At 42.8% G+C, this 6,943-nt stretch overlaps 1 protein-coding gene across 1 annotated transcript in view; it reads right to left on the bottom strand.

Annotated features, from left to right (window-relative positions):
* Positions 1-6,543, bottom strand: part of LOC106876193 (trissin receptor) — a 252,954-nt gene extending 246,411 nt beyond the window's left edge. The window contains exon 1 of the mRNA XM_089358107.1: positions 4,943-6,543. The gene's annotated coding sequence lies outside the window, so the exon portion shown is untranslated. The remainder of the gene's footprint in view (positions 1-4,942) is intronic.
* Positions 6,544-6,943: the final 400 nt, after the last annotated feature.

The raw sequence follows: 6,943 nt of genomic DNA, 5'->3' as shown, positions 1-6,943 counted from the left end.
AACCTGCCTTTAGTTAATTGGATACGAACGTTTCGCGGTTAAGAGAATGAAATTACTCTATTCCGCATCTTCAGCCCAATATTCTGATAAATTTGAAAGTGTCTCTAAAAAATTCACGGTAATTTCTGGCCATGCGACACCAAAAATCAACGAGAACAAAAGGCACTTACGAATTCATCGGCTAGTGAGTTCAGGCACCTCACCCCAAAGAAATCCATTCCATGTGCGTCACAAATAGTCCCGTATAGTCCCATACGGGACTATTTGTGACGCACATGGAATGGATTTCTTTTGAGATGCCTGAACTCGCTAGCCGATGAATTCGTAAGTGCCTTTTGTTCTCGTTGATTTTTGGTTTCGCTTGGTCAGAAATTACCGTGACTTTTTTAGAGACACTTTCAAATTTATCAGAATATTGGGCTGAAGATGCGGAATAGAGTAATTTCATTCTCTTATCCGCGAAACGTTCGTATCCAATTAACTAAAGGCAGGTTTGTTTTTGTTTTTGCTTTTCCCTCTGGTTTTTTGTTCTATGTGTGCCATAAATATCGCCATCCGTTTAGAGAAAAATTTGTAGTTTAGAATCAGTAGTTCTTTGACTGCTATTTCTAAATTTTCAGTATGTTGGAGAAGCAACTCAATGCTAATCCCTGTATATTTATGATTATATATATATATATATATATATATATATATATATATATATATATATATATATATATATATATATATATATATATACATGTATATATATGTACAATCACAAACGATTGAGATTTTGTTATTATTTCTTGAATATCGAGTAACTGAGTAGAAACCCTTGGGTTAGTTCGTGTCTCTAACCCATCCTTTTCCTTTTTGTTTTTATTTTGTTCTTCAAGATTGACTCTGGTTTGAAGGAGAGTTCGCGGTTATTTCTAGTAGGTTGATTGTCCGTATGAAGGCTGTACCAATACATCTCCTTACTGTGTATAAAGCAATGTTGTTGACCTTACTTTAGCAAAACTACAGAAATTACTGCCACACAAGAATTTACGTTTGTTTGAACTCATAGAGTTGTTGCTATCGTACGTTGTTGTTGTTGTGGTGGTGGTAGTGGTGGTGGTGGTGGTTACACGTTGTTGCTGTTGTTGTTGTTGTGCGTTGTTGCTATTGCGCGTTGGTGTTTAACCCTCCATCAAAGTCCTTATGGAAGAGACCCTGCATAAAATAGTTGACTTCATGTGACCCACTGGACCACAGCTCTGGTTATGTAAATTTTCGGCTAGCTAAACTCCATATTGGACATATTGCTATAGAGTATGCAGTGTACTGTCGCAGTTTAGACAAAATTATTTTAATTTGTACATGCTGCAGTTCATGTAAATTGCTGTAGTGTTTGTACATATTGCTTCTTGCAGTCTGAACAAATTATTGCAAAATTCTGCAAGCTATTGAAGCTTGATGTTATTGCACTCTGGATATGTGATTAGAGTATTGCACATTGTTACAGTCTGTGAATGTTAGTGCAGTTTGTGCATGCTGTTTTCGTTTGTGCGTATTGTTTTCAGTCTGAGAATGTTGTTGTAGTCTGTACATTTTGTTGCAGCTTGTGTATGTTACTGCAAATGTTTCTAATCGTTGCAGATATAGTTTGACATATTAGTGTGATTTTACACATGAAAGTAGAAGACTAGGATTCGCAGTTGCAGCAGCAACAAACTAGGCCCTTCATACGCCCAGTTAGGTCTATCGTATCCTTATGTAGACGGCCAAGGATTATGTACTTTCTTGTGGTGTTAAGTTAAGCTCCTTCATGTTTTGCTTTCAAATCCTGCCGAGATTAACATCACTTTTCACCCCTTCGGGGCTCAATAACACATATCATCTGTCAAGCACAGGGATTATTATTTTTATAAATATTAATTAATATTTTTGTAAAAAATAATTGAAAACATCTATTTTTAAAGAAACTTAAGTATATTATAGTGCTCTGAAGCCTTTTTCACTTGCGGTACACTTATATTCTTTTCAAAATTCGGCGGCACACCTGAACTAAAACCATAACTAAATATATAGGGAAAAAAATTATATTCAAGCCACACTGCGGCACACCTAGCACTGTATCGTGGCACACCAGCGTGCCGCGGCATACCGGTTGCGGGGCACTGGTATATTATCAGCAGTAGAAGAAGCAAGGGAGTTAATATAATCGACTATACTCCAACTTCACTCCCAAAATGTTTGTCCCTTTGTTAGAAACGCTTATATAGAAGGTATAAAAATGTAGAAAGTGATGTTTAGCTTTGTTTCTCTCTTTCTCTCTCTCTCTCTCTCTCTCTCTCTCTCTCTCTCTCTCCCTCTCTCTCTCTCCCAAGGTATTTAGCAGAATTCCATACGTGATCGAAAAAGTAACAATAATGTCTAAGCAACTAGCGACTTGGCTGTTATTTGTGTTTGGTCCTATGTCAGTCCGGATCCAGCCATTAGACCAGTGGTTTTCAACGGGATCCATATCAGATTTTAACATTTATCTCCCAAAAATTGGTTATGCTTATGCAATGCACAAAATATTTTAATAATTTCTTTCTTGATAATATTTTATCATAAAAATATAAGATTTTTTTAAACATCGAATGGCTAGGACGATCCATTCGAGTAAAATAGGAATCAAAGAGTCCCATAGGTAAAAAAAAATGGTTGAGAAACACTACAGGAGACCTATGATCAAACACGATCGTGTGGTGGCCATCCGTCTTTCATTCAGTGTATCTAAATCATTACAGTATGCAGTGCTGTGTGTTTTACTGTAATTGAGTTTTACAGTCCCGGTTAACTCACCCCCACTGAACAGACTTATAATCAAAAACACTCCAGCCGTGACCATCCTGTCTTGTTACGTGGATACCTGGAGCCACTTTTTTAAGGTAGATGTTGCTGTTATTTTTTTTTCGTTGTGGTAGTGAACACGGTGGTGCTGTCGTTTACCTCTAGGTCAACCATGATTGAGCTTACCCTATGATTAAGGGATTTCCGGGGCAGACTTATGATCAATAACACTCCAGCCGTGACCATCCTGTCTTTTTACGTGGATATCTGGAACCACTTTTTTAAGGCAGCGTGGTTTAAGGGCGATGTTGCTGTTATTTATTTTTTTCGTTGTGGTAGTGAACACGGTGGTGCTTTCGTTTAACCCCAGGTCAAACATGATTGAGCTAACCCTATGATCAAGGGATTTCCGGCAGTGGTCATCCCATCAGAGGTTTTTTTTTTTTATTTCAGCTGTAGTATATTTAATATTTAATATATTATCCAATGTCCTAAATATACTGTTTTTATGTCGGTAAGGCGTCACAAAAGGGAGATTTGTTTGCTACTTTTCATAGCTTCATCGTTGGTGGCGCTGGCGCAGCTTGTAATGTATTGGTGACGGCGGTGCAGTTGTTTTTGGTGGCATTGGTTGGGACACTGCTGGTAAAGTGGGTGCAACAGCAGCGCAGTGTTTTTTTTTTTAACCCTGACCCAACCCTGATCAGACATAGCTCAGATCAAAATAATCCAGTGGTGATCATTGTCTCATGCGTCTGTCCCTTGTTTAAGCTGGTAGTGTTATCTGTGGTATATTTGGCTGTTATTTCAAGTAGAACAAGAAACCGCTTAGAACGGAACGTTGTTATTTCTCATGTAAGAAATAAAATTAAAAAAGAACTGTTCCGAATGCGTTCCAGACAAAAAAAAACAGTGAATTATTTGAGGGGGGTTTGGTTGCTATTTCTAACGGCATAAGACTCCTTTGTTAGCTCGTTGTTATTGGTGGTGGTGGTGGTGGTGGTGGTGTGTCGGTGGTGCTACTGCTGTAGTAGTAGTAGTAGTAGTAGTAGTAGTAGTGAAGGTGCAGTTATAGTTGTTACTGTTTTTTAATAATGGTGGTAGTGGTGGTGGTGGTGGTGGTGATAGAGGAGGAGGTGTTGTTTACTGTTGATGATGGTCGCGGAGGCGGCGGTGAAGGTGGCGGTGAAGGTGGTGGTAGTAGTGGTGGTGAAGGTGGTGGTAATTGTAGTGATGGGGGTAGGTGTTAATGGCAGGATCATTGTTATTTATCATTAATGATGGATGAAGCGATGAGCTGACAGAATCGTTAGCACGCCGGACAAAGTATTTACCGGCATTTCGTCCGGTACGTTACGTTCTGAATTCAAAATGCCACCGAGGTCGTCTTTATCATTCGTCCCTTTTCGGGGGTCCGGCGTCGGGTTCAAGGTGGGGAGTTAAGCTCGATGAAATAACCACCATGCAGTTATGGGGGTGGGGTCAATGTAATCGACATGTGCCCTCCCCTCAAAATTCCAGACCAAATACAAAGGGTTATTATAGATGGCGGTGGTGGTGGTAGTGGTTGTGGCGGCGGCAATGGTGTTGGTGGGGTGGGGTCAGCTTTCATAAAACTCTGCATACCCAATATACAGGTGTAACAAGGCGGCGAGCTGGCAGAAACGTTAGCACGCCGGACAAAATGCTGAGCGGTATTTCGTCTGCCGTTTCGTTCTGAGTTCAAATTCCGCCGAGGTCGACTTTGCCTGTCATCCTTTCGGGGTCGATAAATCAAGTACCATTTATGCACTGGTGGGGGTCGATGTAATCGACTTAATCCCTTTGTCTGTCCTTGTTTGTCCCCTCTATGTTTAGCCCCTTGTGGGCAATAAAGAAATAAGAAACGTTGGCACGCCGGGCGAAATGTTAAGCGGTATTTCGTCTGTCTTTAACATTCTGAGTTCAAATTCCGCGGAGATCGACTTTACCTTTCAGAATCTATAAGTTAAGTACCAGTTGCGTACTGGGGGAGTCGATGATCTAATTGACTGCCTCCCCCTACCCCAAAAAATCTCGAGCCTTGTACCTAGAGTAGAAAAGAATATACAGCTGTAACGATAACACCATACAGAAAAGCATAAACTCAACTCACCTGTTTACTGACGATACTGTGATTATTATCGGTGCACCTATTGTCCTTATTCTTTCTTGATCTTGTTGTTTTTGTTGTTGTTGTTATTTTGCCGGCCGGTAAGTTCTCGCTGTACTAATGCCGTGCGACGCCTGCAATAACTTTCCTCATAGTCCGTAGCGGAATGAAAAGCACAACATCCTTTACCTGATCTTCATCTCACAGTTTGCATTCTTAAAACTTCAAACTCGACGCATGAGAAAAACAAAACAGAAATGATACTTTTTTTTTTCTTTTTTCTTTTTTTTTTCTTTGACGTTGTGATTCGATTCTGATACTGCGAGAACTATTGGTGGTGGCGGTAGTGGTTGTGGTGGTGGTAGTGGTGGTGGTGGTGGTGGTGGTGGTGGTGGTGGTGGTGGTGGTGGCGGCGGTTGTAGTGGTATTTAGAATCCAAGTCGGTCTCTAATGAAGACCTATGAACAAAAACGATTTCCTGGTGGTGGTAGGGCGGTTGTCGTGGTGGTAGTGGTGGCGATTCAGGTGGTTATGGTGGTGGTGGTGGTGGTGGTGGTGGTGGTGGTGGTGGTGATGATGATGGTGGTGATGGTGGTGGTGATGGTGGTGGTGGTGGTGATGATGGTGGTGGTGGTGGTGGTGATGATGGTGGTGGTGGTGGTGGTGACGGCGGTGGTGGCGGCGGCGGCGGTGGTGGTGTTGGTGGTGACGGTGGTGGAGGCGGCGGCGGCGGCGGCGGCGGCGGCGGCGGCGGTGGTGGCGGTGGTGGCGGCGGCGGTGGTAGTGGTGGTGGTGGTGGTGGTTTCGGCGGTGGCGGCGGCGGTGGCGGCGGCGGCGGCGGCGGCGGTGGCGGCGGTGGCGGTGGCGGTGGCGGCGGCGGCGGCGGCGGTGGCGGCGGTGGCGGCAGCGGTGGCGGCGGCGGCGGCGGCGGTGGCGGTGGTGGTGGTGATAGTAGTGGTACTGGCGTAGTAGCTAATATATATTGATTCTTGGTTATTGTCGATGTCGCGGCTCTCGTCTTTACTGATGGTAAATGTTATTGTTACTGCTATCTTTTTTGTCTTTCTTTTCTTTGTTTCTGTGGTTCTTGATGATCTTGCTGCTGTTGCTACTACTGTTGCTGTCGATATTGTTGTTGTTGTTGTTGTTGTTGTTGTTGCTGCTTCGGTTGTACTGCAGCTGTAAATGATAGTGATGATGGTGACGATGTCGACGATGTGATGCCGCTGCAGCGAAGTTGGCTCTTATTGGAATGATAGCGTATGCGGGGACGGAATCATTGCGTGCTAGCAGTAGTAGTGGTAGTAGTAGTAGTAGTAGTAGTAGTAGTAGTAGTAGTAGTAGTAGTAGTAGTAGGGAAGAGGAGGAGTTGAGGGTATTGCTTCTTGTAGTAGCGCCTAGTTTGTTCCTAGAGTGATAGTTATTTTGTTCTTGGAACAGTGATGTTCACGTGGGGTAGCAGCTGTTGTTGTTGGTGGTATTGGCGGTGGTGGTGGTGGTGGTCGTCGTCGTCGTCGTCGTTGTCGTCATCATATTATTGCTGTTGTTGCGGTGCTGTTGTTATTGGTGGTGGTCTTGTTATTTCGTTGTTGTTGTTATTGCTGTTGTAAGTGGTGGTGGTGGTGGTGGTGATGGTGATGTTGGTGGTGGTCGTCGTCGTTGTCGTCGTGTTGCTGTTATTAGAATTGTTGTAGTTGTTGTTGTTGTTGGTGGTGGTGGTGGTGGTAGTAGTAGTCGTAGTAATGGTGATGGTACTGGTGTGATTCTGATAGTGGTACAGGGGGAAGTTGTAGTGGTGTGTATTGTAGTGATAGTAGTGGTGTCGCTGTCATAGTGTTGGTGCCTGTAATAGTGGTTATGACGATGTTTATAGTGGTGTTACTGCTATAGTGTTTATTTATATACTTACAAACACACACACACTCACATATATGCACACACATATACATATTCTCACATATACATATACTCACATACACACACATATATTTATTCTTTAATTCT

Source organism: Octopus bimaculoides, chromosome 9 (genome assembly GCF_046866305.1).
Source record: "Octopus bimaculoides isolate indiv1 chromosome 9, ASM4686630v1, whole genome shotgun sequence".
Lineage (NCBI taxonomy): Eukaryota > Metazoa > Mollusca > Cephalopoda > Octopoda > Octopodidae > Octopus > Octopus bimaculoides.
Note: the sequence above shows the minus strand (reverse complement) of the source record. Positions and strands in the feature narration are given on the sequence as shown.